The 14,124-nt window shown below is 39.9% G+C and overlaps 1 protein-coding gene across 8 annotated transcripts in view; it reads right to left on the reverse strand.

Annotated features, from left to right (window-relative positions):
- The window catches only part of MEIS2 (Meis homeobox 2), a 200,770-nt gene that overhangs the window by 140,449 nt on the left and 46,197 nt on the right, over positions 1 to 14,124 (reverse strand). The gene's annotated exons all lie outside the window — the stretch shown is intronic.

The raw sequence follows: 14,124 nt of genomic DNA on the forward strand, positions 1-14,124 counted from the left end.
AAGATGCACATCAAGGTAGGGTGCTCACTTAATCCGAAGTTTCTATCAACATCTTTCTCTTCTGTGCTTTTTCTCTGGCATTAACTGTGCATTAGCAAAAATCATTTACTTTTAACAGTCATAGTTATTTTTTCTTGCCCTCCAGCAAAAATGCCTTGAAAGCCTGCCTGGAGGGCATCTAAATTATGTATCTGAAAAACTCTTCTGGCAAGGCGTTGCAGGACCCCTACTTTCTTAAAATTCATACGAGCACGTCTTCCTGTTTTTGGGAAGGCATCAATCAAGAGTAGCAATATATGCCATATCCCTACATTAATATTTGAACTAATAACTTTAAAAAAAGGAAAGAAACAAGATCCGACTTGTGGCATAATCAAATGCAAAATAAATGAAGAATACGGGGACAGCACTGGGGCTTTAGAGATGGCTGTGTTTTCCTTGCACATCATTAGCCTGGAGCCACACGAAAGAGGAAAACAGAGAAGTGGAGAGTTTATGCTCCCTGCTGGTGTTTAAGAAGCCAGGGTCCTGGAAGGACATCTGGGAATTGCGCTGAGATGGGGGATTTTGTAATTTAAGAATAGACATTCATTAGCAGTAAATGCCATAAATCCCATGCTAAGTAAAAACCTTGTCCAAGAAAGCCTAAAACAATAAACTCTGTGCTCAATGTAGCCAGAGCTAGACGCTCCACAGCTTCCCAGGGAAATGCTATAGATCCACCAGCTCATTCCCAGACCAGCTCCCTCCTCCTGGATTGGGCCACATGGGATATCCTGCCACAGGCCCCTCGCCTCCTAACCTGTCCCGTCTGCTTGGTGGGCTTCCCTATACCTGTTCTTTTCCTTTCGCGCCACAAAAACTCTCAACCTTCTTTGGCCAGAGAAGCAGAAAAGCCACAGCAAAGAGCTGGCAGATTAATTTTATTGACATTTCCATTTTCACTGCAATGCGATACCCTCCATCACATGGAAGAGATGACCCTCACTATTTACAGACTGACAGGCCACTTCATTACAACCACCCTGCCCCAAGGCAAAGCAGCTCCCTTCCATCTGCCCAAACACTAGAGCATGACCCCGAAGTTGCTGTTCTCTTTTTCTTTGCCGTCTGTTATGACTAAAAAAAAAAAAGAAAAAGTGAGTCGAAAGGACCCCAAGTAGTCAAAGAACTAATCAGAGTACAGGGAAACAAAGGCATTTGACTTTTGAATACTGGTTAGATGGAGTCGAGTCTTCATCTGTCTACCCTCCCTACACAACCATGTACACGAGGGGGTCACTTGCACAAGGACAGACACACACACACACACACACACACACACACACACACATACACGCTCAAGCAGGGACATGCATACACACTTTCCACCATGCCAAAGAACTGCTGCAAGGCAAATTCTCACCCACACTAATGGCTTCTGACTGCTCCTTGGCAACCCTAGCATTTTAACCTGGGTGGATATGCTCTCCAAAATACAGACACTGAAGCGATCTCATCAGCTGTTCATGTGACACAGATGGAGAGTGGCTATTAGGAGCCAGGCAGTGGGCCTTGGGGATCTGAGGTGCTGTTCTATAGCCTGAGGCGATTTTGAAAAGCAGTACCCGGAGATGAGGGAAAAAAACCCACACTGCAAGTGCAAGTTTGAAGTCAGTCTGTCTGTCGACCTACCACGGATAAAGATATCTTTGTCTCTGGATGGAAAAATCTATGTGGGCTATCTGGATGTACATTTCAGATAATCTATGTATGGAATGGCTCTTCCTTCAATGTCTTCCAAATATAAAAACACACACTGTAAACAATGCCTGTGTGTATATATTTCTTCCTAAGCACATATGGTTTCTGTGTATATGTTTAAGCTGAAATTGTCAGGATTTTGTTAAAAATCTCATTTAGCTTTTTTTGATAGATTTCTTGAATATACTTATTTTAAAAGGTTATCGGCTTAATTGAAGGAAGTTCAACAAAAAAAAGGCATTTGCCTTTTTAACCCAATCAATGACCTTAAAAATGAGAGACAGGGTTTCCACAGTGCATTCTCCCTTGCTTAAAAGCAGAGAGGGCTGGTAACACCTTCAAACTATATGATTCACTATATTTAGCTCAAGAAAAAAAATATAGCTGGAGTGAGCATCCTTTGATGACTGACTTAAACTGGAGAAGACAGGAGCATTACATGCATTTTAATATAAAGCGGTCCATTTTATATAAATGTATAGAAACGTTGTAAAATATTTGAATTTGGATCCAGTGTGACAAATAATTGTAAAGAAAAATGCACCTATTTTTATAATAACCGGATACTAGACAAGAGATTTTTAAATTAATATTAGTGTTTATACCTCTATAAAGATAGGAATTTTCTTCTCCAAACACACAATAAATTTGTTTTTTCCTCCAATGGACTGTGAACCAACTCTAGCATAGAGGACTAACAACAGCAATTTTTCTTTTAAAAGAAAAATTTTAAAAGGCAACTGTGTGATCTGCAACCTAAAACAAAACCGTGCAGATGATCCTAAAGTAACCCTTAAAGTGGACATTGTTTCCTTGTTTCAGGGCTGCGTTGGCAATCCTTGGCATCTGTGCCAAATGAGTTTCTATGCCGAAAATAGTGTGTATACGGGCACAGATGCATCTGAAGTTAGGACTCAGAAGTGTGGGATACATGGTGTGGGCAGGAACTGTGTTTTGTTTATCTTTTTATCCTGAGAGCACACCTTCATGTCCGAGCCAGAGTAGACACCCACTGATGGCCTGCTGCATGGGTAAAGGGCTAAACTTATCAATGAGTTTATTCAAGGGCCCTCCCCTCTCTCTGATAATCCCAAACTGGGGCGACTGCACTCTTCATGGTCCCGAAGGGGCTGGGGGGACTGTCCGAGTGCAGGTAGTCACTTCCAAACATGCCAGGAATGGCACTTCTTTGAATAACTCAGTGCCCATTAGAGCCTTTTTAAAGGGCTGACCCAAGGCCATTCCACCAGCATTGCCACCTCTGATGGGGAAAAATGAAATAATGAACTACTGGGCATGATTCTTTTAAAAGGTTGCTAATCCCTTGACTAAAGGCACAGTCTAAGTTTGGGGCAAAGATACTCAAAATAGCTGCGTGTGTGTGTGTGTGTGTGTGTGACCATGGAAAGAAATACTCAAGGCCTGTGGATAGATACCTTTGAAGTGGACTAAATTATCAGAGGAGATTGTAAAAAACACAGGTCCCCAGGCCTTATCCCAGACTTACTAAATCAAAATATCCTGGGGCAGGGACAAAGAATTTGTATTTTTAACAAGTTCCTTGGGTTTGGTTACACAATCAGCCTAGCACTGGTTCTTAAACTGGCTTTTGGAAGCCACCAAACTAGATGACCTTCTAATTTGAGATAAGATGCAACCTCAAGAACAGGTGAATAGTTAAAATTCTATTCTACTGCCACAAATGGGGTTAGTGGTCACGGTGAGAAACTACACTCTGGCCAGGGCCTTATTCACCGTGGGAAAGCCGTGGTGCTCTCCATCTCAGGTACTGGCCAACACGAGGTAGCCCCACCTTATCTTCTGATGGTGAGGGTTAAACAGGAAGAAAGAAGCTGTAGAACACTGGCTCTCAAAATGCGTACCAGCGCCAGTAGCAGTTGCAAAGAAATTGCGAGAAATGCAAATTCTCGGACCCACCCCAGACCCACCATATCCGAACCTCCAGGGATGGGGCCAGACAATCTGAGGGTTACTAAGCACTCCAGGTGATTCTGATGACACTCAAGTTTGAGAAGCACTGTTGGAGGGCACAGAGAATATCCCTTTAGCCCACTACCCCTGGTGGTGGTTGTCTAAAGGCCTGAATCTAATCTCTGGGTCCTCCACCTGTTTCAAGACTCTGAGGTATTTTGAGAGCATCTCCAGCTGGATTTACACCCATGCTCTGGGGGAGGAGGTCACAGATGCTTTCCATAGCTGAGCACACTATGCTCAGAACAAGGCACTGCCAGGGGAAGCAGCCCCAGTCTACACCTACCTAGAAGAGCAATACTGAGGGAGTCTAGTTGCAAGGAAGTTGATCCTGGGATACCATGGGTGTCCAGGTGTAGGCAAAATCCATTTCTGTAGCTATGTAGCCAGTGAATCAAGGAAAGATATGGGCACATGAGAGGATCCTCAGGTGATTCTAAGCAGAAATTCCCAATGCATACAATTCTTGGCCATAAAAACTGCCCAGGCAAAAGGACACCACTTCCTTTCATCGGCATATTGTCTTAACCCCATTTAGCCAAAAATCTGTCTATATTTTAGACATCAACTGGTTGGCTTGGAATAAAGAAGCGATACAAACAGTGATGATGTGCTATGATGAGTCCAAGACCACTGGGATGTGGCCTTCTGCCCTACCAGAAATATAGGGCAAGTGCAACAGTCAAGAGGGTCCTAGTCCATCTTTTTCTTCCTATTCCACCTCCCTACCTCCCCCGAAAAGCAGCCCCGACATTTATCCGTGAAGAAACTGAGGCCAAGAGGATAAATCGTTGCCTAAGATTCCACAGCTACATGTGCTCCAGGATAAACCAGAGTCCAGGTAACTCCAAGTCCAGTGTTACTACCACTGGTATTCTCACATATTGTAAGTTATTTTTCACTTTTCAAAGCATTACCTCATTTGAACTCTGTTATCAAACCAGGCTTGATCCTACAGGTAAAGGTCTAAGTGCAGAGGAGAGATTAGATCTAGGGCCCAGGGGCTGGGATTGAGCTAGAACTGGTCCAGGCTGGTCCAGGTTCAAACAGAAATGTGCAAACTTTTCTCTCACAAGTAAGCCAGTGTCTGTACAGTCTTTAGATATATTCAGTACAGCAAGAGACTTTGAGACTCGGGATTTTTCTAATGGGTTTATTGTGGTCCAAGTGGAGGCCCTTGTATTGACAGCACCAGACTGACCTTCAGAGCCGAGAGATGCTGCAAATATTTGAGAATCTACTGTCCATACAGTCAGGATCTCAAGGCTGTGATGTCATCACTGTGCAGTACTATGAACTACTTCACGGAGCTGTAACTAAAGTGATGGATTCCCTGCCTTAAAGTCACTTTTTAAAGATAGAATAAGGCTTCTGTGACATTTGGCACCCTGTCAAATCACAAACATCTGAAAGTAACCTCTCAGTATTGTATTTTCAGAGAAATATTAGGACAAATGAATACATGTTTTGGTTAATAGCATTTATACTTCTTTTGAGTAAGTCGGTGGCACATTATTTAATCCTCACTTCTCCCAGTTTTGGACAAAGTTTAATAGTTAAATATGTTCATATAAAATATATACTGTAAAAAAGAGTGATATCTCGCCTGAAAGAACATGGGTTTTTTTTTCCCTTCTCTTTTTTGATAAATAGAAACTCACTATATTTATTATCATTTTTATTTTGGACAATGTAAATTCACTAATTTCAGACACACACACACATCTTCCAACCTACTTCCAGAACTTAGGTGTATTCATGAATATATAGATATTTGTATGTCTGATTATAAACTTTAAGTATATAAATTATATTGTTACCTTTTTCAAAGAATTCACTAATTTGTACATAAGTATCCAAATATATTTGTAGATGAACCGCACATTTTTGCCTATAGTCACATATACATACACATATATATACATATACAAGTTTATAGAATTCTTTTTTTTTTTTTTTTGTGGTACGCGGGCCTCTCACTGCTGTGGCCTCTCCCGTTGCGGAGCACAGGCTCCGGACGCGCAGGCTCAGCGGCCATGGCTCACGGGACCAGCCGCTCCGCGGCATCTTCCCAGACCGGGGCACGAACCCGTGCTCCCTGCATCGGCAGGCGGACTCTCAACCACTGCGCCACCAGGGAAGCCCTAGAATTCTTAAATGTTAGTGTTTAATGTTCAATAGGGTAGTCCCTTTTCTACACCATTTCTGTCTCACTAGAATACAGTATCCTCCTCTTCCTTATCAATACTGTTGTCACTTTCATTATCCTCATTATCACAAGTAACTTTCACTGGACACTTGCAATGTTCCAATCCTCAATCTTCACAACAAATGAATGAAATAACTACTATTATCAACTCCATTTTATATATAAAGAAAACTGAGACTCAAAGGAACTAAGTAACTTGTCAAAGGTCACACAGTCAGGAAGTGGCAGAGAGGTGCTTGTCCTGTAAAGCCCATGCTCACAACCTCTATCCTCTCCCTTAGGCTGCCAGGAAAACAAGAAGAGGTGAAAAGTGAAGCTAGATTCTGGGTTAGCCCTCACTGCTCAAGAAACAAACCCCAAGAGTGAGGCCTTATATACTCACATTCATGAACTAAAGAGACAGTGGGTGACAGCACACTTAAAAGTAACTATGAACCAAGAAGCAAACAGATGCATATTTTTACAGTTATGTCCATTATCTGCAGGACTATTACTGTTCCCTGTAGACCTAAAGTTAAAATTAAATATGATTTTGAAATAGGAGTATCTGTTTAACTTTAAGAACTTTTCTGAGCCAAGGGATCTTTCAAAATTCCATGCCTTTAGCCCTGTGCCCTTGGCCAAAAATGCCCTTTGTCTTCATTTTTTTACTCCTTCCCATTCTTCTTTGCCCAGGCAAACTCCTATTCAAATTTCAAAACCCAAAAAAAGGAACCTCCTTTGTAAAGCTTTCTCTATTTCCCAGTAAGAGCTGGTATACTATGCTTTTGATTTCTTCAGCAGTTTGTTCCTTGCTTCTGCTATATTTACTTTTCTGTTTTGCAATTTATCTGTCTACTAAGTTGTCTGTGCTGCTTGACTGTGAGCTTCTTCAAGGCAGGGGCCCTGATTCCCAAGCCCTGACACAGAGTAAACAGTCAAATGTTAGTGGGATGGACAAATTGGCAGCAAGAGCCTTGAGACATATTATTAGGCCCCTATGAGAATGTAACCTGCTTTGAAGAAGGTCCATGAAGGGAGTCCTTGGCTCTGGTAACCCAGCCACCCAGCCTCGGGCTCCCTCACACCACTCTTCCTACTCTAGAGGCACTGGGTGTATCATGCCCAGTGTTTTACTGCTCAGGAGGGCATGGCCCTCCTCAGAGATGATCCTCACATGTCTGATATGTTGTTTTTTTTTGAAAACAGTGCTCCATTTCTCAAACCTGCCCAAATCCAATGGGGAAGAGAGACTGCTGGGAGAGAGTGGCTGCCCCTTGCCCAGGCTGTTCAGATTACTCGGAGCATTACAGTTAAAAAATGAAGTATCCTGTAGCCATGGAACTGCAACACAAAGCTCTTTGGAAACTCATTTTCTGTCATCATTTCTTTATGCTTTTTTCCCTTTAATATGGTACTTTGAAAACAGGTTTAAAATGTACTGAGTCAAAAGATACTTTCTTTCAGGGACTACCTTCCAAGAGTTTAACATAGGACATCTCACTGAGAAATCTGAATCAGGGTTTTCAATAAGAGACAAAAAGAAGAAGGAGAAGAAGAAGCTGCCTTTGCCCAGTTCTATGTTAGACTCTAGCCTTACAAAGCTTGCTTTCCAAGAACCATCCTCAAAGTAAATCTGCAATTTACCTTTTTCACATCAGATGAGGTTGGGGGGAGGGGGAAGCTACAGACCCAGAAATGTGGGGAGGGCGATAGGAGAGAGGTGGGGTGAGGGGCCAGCAGTGAGACCTGCTAATTACTGATCTCTTTTACTCTCCTGCTGTGCTTAACTGTCTGGACACGTTAAAGTGAAATTTTTCTGTGATTTTTCAAGTGACTGGTTCATGGCCCACTAGCATGGAGGGAAGCAGGAGAGGTGAAATGCTTTCGTTTACATGCAACATTTACTAACTGTGTGGGTTTTCCGACATTAAAGAGAGGACAGTGACCCAGGCCACCTTTTTCACACTCAAAAGAGCACTGAAAAAACAAGTCTTCATCGGCTTACCTCAGGCTTCCCTGGTCCTGAACACCCTCCCCCCGGGGTATGAGCAAAAAGGGAAAAAAAGAGGGGATTTTAAGCTCCTTTCTCTTCAACTTTTCAGGCTGTATAAGCAGCATTTAGCAAATTCAGCCCCAAATGGCTCCAAATGCTCTGAGCTGTAGGGGCTCATTCTTTGTTCTCCTCCCTCTATTTACACAGGATTTACGCAGGCTCTCCACTGAAGAGACCGAAAGCACTTCCATTCTCACTGGCTCGGCTGGGCTGTGGCCCTGGCCGCTGGCCCGGCCTGCGCTGGGGGATTTCTGCCACCTGGAGAAGGCGACAAACTGCGCCCTAACTCAGTGATCCCGAGACAACCTGGCCCGGTGCAGGCCGCTGCAAAGCTCAGGCCGGAGAAGATGAGCTAACCTTCCAGAAGAGACACGAAAACCCAGCCAAGGCTGTGCAAGTAAATGTGTGTCCAGAGACAAATAACATGCACTTTAAAATATGCAGCTATATGATAGAACGGAAAGTGGTGGGTGAAAAAAAAAATTCAGACTGCAGCTTGGATGAAAACCACTTCACCCACTGGTTGGAAAAATAAAGTGTAAAAACAGACAGATGGACACATATGTAAATGTGGCAGTGTTTTAGGCTTTAGCTGGCAACGTGAGCGTCGTAGTATAGTTTTGCACGCCTGTATTTTCCATATCATGTTGAATCCTGTTAACTGTTGAACAGAAACATCCTCATACTGGTCCTTGACCAAATCAGTCCCCTCAATTTACCCGTCAGGAGCCATAAAATGGCTTTGTTTATTGACTGGAACCCTCTAATCCTTTATAGCAGAAGTGAACAAGAAAGCTTCCAAACTCTTAGCCTGTGCTTCCCTGAAGCTGGTTACTCTCATCTGAAATGTATATGTATTTCTAATTTATGCTTCACTTAAGTTGATTTCTCTCATTGAAATATATATATATTTCATAATTTATATATATAGATAAAATTTCACTTGAAAAAATTTTTAATTCAAGAATAGTTGATTTACAATGTTGTGTTAATTTCTGCTGTACAGCAAAGTGATTCAGTTATACATATATATACATTCTTTTTCATATTCTCTTCCTTTATGCTTTATCACAGAATATTGATTACAGTTCCCTGTGCTATACAGTAGGACCTTGTTGTTTATCCATTCTATATATACTAGTGAAAATTTTTAAATATTTCAATAAAGGATATCTATTCCCCTAGCCTCCCACAGAATTCTCTAAAGGATATTGACTGAATCCAGTAGAAAAGTAAATTCCTTTTTCTTTATAATTCAGCAGATTGCCTAATCTCTGTAGTAGAGGATAATAGAATGTACTTGTTCCTCAGTTACCTGATAAGCACCTATAAAAGTACAGAGTAGGTTCCAAAGTTATTCACAGGACATCATAATAAAGCTCTTCTGGGCACCCTAATGATTCATTTTTAGTGATCTCTCAAATGCCCTTTCCACAGTTAGTAACACTCAGATTTTATTAAGGTGGAAAGCATGGACAAATGTCCACTCAAGTCCCAGCTCTCAAATTTGACTCTCCTTGCATTACACTACCTACAGCTAAAGCTTTTTTAATGTTCTGTTTGCCTCCCCAGAGTGGCATTTCAGCTAACAGAGTTCACAATCTTTTAGCCCTAAACACAGTAGGCTGCTATCTTCAAGTCATCCTAGGAATGTGCCAGATACCATCATCTCCCTCCTGCAATACAAAGAACCAGAAAGAGAGAGAGACCAAGAGAAGACCAAGCTGATCAAGTTACCAACAGCCCAGAATGCCCCTCTCAGAAGGTTAATCTTTGAACCAGTAAATGTTATAATTAGGAGCCTTGAAGTTGGACTGAGGCTGGTCATTGAAAGAAAGGCTCTAAAAGAGAAAGTATGAATGGAACACATCTCTTTCACCTAATGGTTTGACACAAGGGTCATGATTTTTATGGGAAATTATACAAAAATGAGTTGTTATGATGTATGAGTCTCTTTCCCACATCTCCTATAAAAGAAAAAAGGTGGTTGGGGAGAGATGACTTCCCAATTTCAGTTAGCTACGTTTCAGTACAAATTGTGAAAATTATGCAAATAACAATTTTGGCACCTTTGCTAGAGGAAAACATTATTAAATTATGCTCTAAGTATTTTGTCTGCTTTAGTAATTACTCTCATGTAACTGTAAATATAAATAGCTGTTATTCTGTTTAAATTTTTAATCATGCAAAATATTGTCACACAAAAGTCCTTCTGTTGCAGTCTAACTGGGATTTTCTTTTTTAAAATATCCATATTTAACTGAAGTGGACTATTTTTAGCATTGTAAAGTGTTTTAGTAAAGATAGCTGGCTAACATCTCCAAATCAACAGGTCTTTCAAGGAAAGATATGGCCTTTATATTTGCAAAAAGAATTTCCTACAAAAGACCATTTATAAACTGTATTTTTAACATTTTATACGAAACTAGAATACAATTATTCTGCTTCCAAGAATGTATTAATTATATTAAATCTGTATGTTCAGTATGTAACAGTAACAATGTTCTCATTTTATCAACTATAGGATTTTATGTCTTACTATCTCTCTTAGCATACTTTAATATTAAATGAAACATTAAATATCAACCAATAATAAAATTCATTAGGGGGAATAACAAAAAAACAAAGTTCTATCTGTAGCAGAAATTATTTCATTCAATTTTTAGGATCCTTACTTCATTATCATATTTGCTATCTAAGACAAAAGCAGGGACATTTTTATAATATCAGTTGATCAGTTTGAATTCTTAATATGGTATTTCTCTGTGAATGTGTATCAGTGGATACCATTTCAAATAGCAGAACAACAACAAAAAAGACTTTCTGAATATTTCTTCCACTTTCTCAATTACTGTAAAATGAAAACAATAGAATATTTTAATAAAAGTACAACTTTGCAACTGACATTGTTAAATAATTTCAGAACAAAAATCCTTTAACTTTAAACAAAAGCTAGCCATCTCTGTGATAATAATAATGCTTACTAAGAAAACAGATTGGGCTATCTATCAACATTCCCTTTGGAAAGTTTTCTACATATAGAAAAAAGAACAATAGTATCTGTGAAGTTGATAACTGGTTTTAGGTGAATATTTTTAAACTGTTAAGATACCATAAGTGGAATATGTGTGTTATTTATTAGAAAATTATATTTTGTACATTTTTCAAAGCACATTTTCACACAACAGAGTTTCCTAATAAAACTTTGGGTTTCTGTTTAACAAGTTTATAAACTAAATTGCTAACATTTAAAAAGTACTGTGCATTTAGAGATTTTACTTATTATGATTGTTTTAAATAAATCTACTACGATTTGAGAACAAGCAGGTATATTTTTATAATGTAATGTAAATAGATATCCACAACATACATGTGATAGTCCTATGGGGAAACATAATGTGACAGCTTAGTAAGAATAATCTAAGATACAGTAAATTGACTATTCTTCAAATAGCCTATGGACTGAAAAACCACAGACACGAGGCCCTTTAAAAGTACACTTTAAATGGAGAATGACTGCTAACGAGTATATAATCTTTGGGGGTGATGAAAATATTCTAAGATTGATCATGGTGATGGTTGCACAACTGTGAATATACTAAAAACCAACGAATTGTACAGTTTAAATGGGTGAATCATATACTGTGTGAATTATATCTCAATAAAGCCGTTATATTTTTTAAAATGAATATATTTTGCTTCTTTATTCAAAACAGCATGCTGGGGGCTTCCCTGGTGGCGCAGTGGTTGGGAGTCCGCCTGCCGATGCAGGGGACACGGGTTCGTGCCCCGGTCCGGGAAGATCCCGCATGCCGTGGAGCGGCAGGGCCCGTGAGCCATGGCCACTGAGCTTGCGCGTCCGGAGCCTGTACTCCGCAACAGGAGAGGCCACAACAGTGAGAGGCCCGCGTCCCGCAAAACAAACAAACAAACAAACAGCATGCTGGACAAAGTATAAAAGTCTAGTAGCTGAGTTTGAAGGTATCCATAATCTTTTCTGAATTGCTTCAAAACAATGTGATTTCTAGGCCACTTAATAATGTCATCTTAGCACCTTGCATATGGACAGACATACGTACTCAAAAACATTTGGGATGGATTTTATACTGTTTAGGTTACAAAGATACGCATTGATGGAAAGTAGACTGACCTTAATACGGTAATGAATTTAATTCTTCTCCACTCTCAATCCTATTGATTACAGCAGAACACTAGTCCTAATTATTTACCTCTTTCAAGGCTTACTTTAGCTACCAGAATATCTCCAGAAGACTTCCACAAACACACACACACACAACTACATTTCTTCTACATAAGTTTCTTCAAGTCAGGCACCATATCTTTTATTTTCTTCATAACATTCTTAGAACTTTGTATAATGTTATGGGTGTAGTATATACCTAAACTTTAATTAAATGAATGGATGGATAACTCTAATATTCCTTGGAATATGTTTTATTCTTTGTGCATTTATATCTAAAACTTGGAAACAGAAGCTATCTACGAATGTTGGTCTCTAAGAGTTGAAAACTGGTCATAGAGTTAATGTTTTATAAATTTCAAAGACATTTTCCTATAAGATACACTGTCTGGAAGAAGCAACTTTATTGAAAGAGATAATTAGCGATAGAGGTGCCCTATATTTGGAAAAGTGCCCTACATACTTGGTTCACTCTTTTTCTAAATTTCTGACTTTATTGTATTTTTGGGGGCAGCTTTACTACTCTGTAGTAGCCTCCTTTGCAGGCTCACGTCTAACATACTGCTTGCCCCTCCACTCTGTCCCTCAGCCCCATCCACACATAATCACAGAGGAACATACCATTGGGGGAAAATGTTGATGCAATGGAAGAAGCATGAGCTGGGTGATAAAAGAGATCTTGTATTGAATTTCCAGATCTATTCCTTACTGGCTGAGTATGACCTTGGTCAAGAGATTAACCCTCTAAACCTACGTTTCCTTACCTATGAAATGGGAAGAATTATACATACCCAATAAGTTAATTATGAAAATTAAATGAAGTAATAAGAGTAATTATTAAATCCTTATCTTGTACCAGGTGCTTTACAAGCTTAGGAACTTTATACATGACATCTAGCCTCACACAGTACCTAACACATCAAAGGTGGATCAATAAATGCTAGTTATTTCCATTCTTAAAATGAACTAATATGAAAGGATAAACGAAATGTGGTATATCCATACACTGATATACCATTCAGCAATAAAAAAGCACAAACTACTGACACATACAACATGTCACATCTCAAAGTCATTGCACTAAATAGAGGAAGCCAAATAAAAAACTACATACTATATGATTCCAAATACATTAAATTCTATAAAATGCAAACAAATGGAAAGCAGATCAGTAGTTGACTGAGGACAAACACAGAGGGAGGGATAGGCTAAAAAGGAGTACAAGGAAGCTTTTGGATGGTGATAGACATGTACAGTATCTTGATTATGGTACTTGTCTCATAGGTGTACACAACTGTCAAAACTCATTAAATTGTATACCTTAAATGGGTGAATTTAGTATGAAACTTGTACCTCAACAAAGTTGATAAAAATAATGTTAAGCAGATTATAGTTAAATCTCCATAAACCTGTTATTTGGCATAAAACAGATTTTAGTGGAAAATACAGCTTACAGGGCTTCCCTGGTGGCGCAGTGGTTGAGAGTCCGCCTGCCGATGCAGGGGACACGGGTTCGTGCCCCGGTCCGGGAGGATCCCACATGCCGCGGAGCGGCTGGGCCCGTGAGCCATGGCCGCTGAGCCTGCGCGTCCGGAGCCTGTGCTCCGCAACGGGAGACGCCACAACAGTGAGAGGCCCGCGTACCGCAAAAAAAAAAAAAAAAGAGAAAAAAGAAAATACAGCTTACAATACAGAGGTGTAGGAGTGGGGATTCTCCCAGTTTTTGCAGTGAGGTTCTGAAAGTATGAAATGATTTAGGGCAGCAATTGAAATATGCTATGGGGAGAAGCCCATCATGCTATTTATAAACTTGTTGATTTATACTATTTTCTTTAACTTCATGAAGATGTGAAGTAGATGGTCAAAATGCACTTTGCAGATTTTACTCAAAAGTATTTTTCTCCATTGGTCAAATCCCATTATGATAAATACTGTTAACAAAGA

This window comes from Phocoena phocoena, chromosome 2 (genome assembly GCF_963924675.1).
Source record: "Phocoena phocoena chromosome 2, mPhoPho1.1, whole genome shotgun sequence".
Lineage (NCBI taxonomy): Eukaryota > Metazoa > Chordata > Mammalia > Artiodactyla > Phocoenidae > Phocoena > Phocoena phocoena.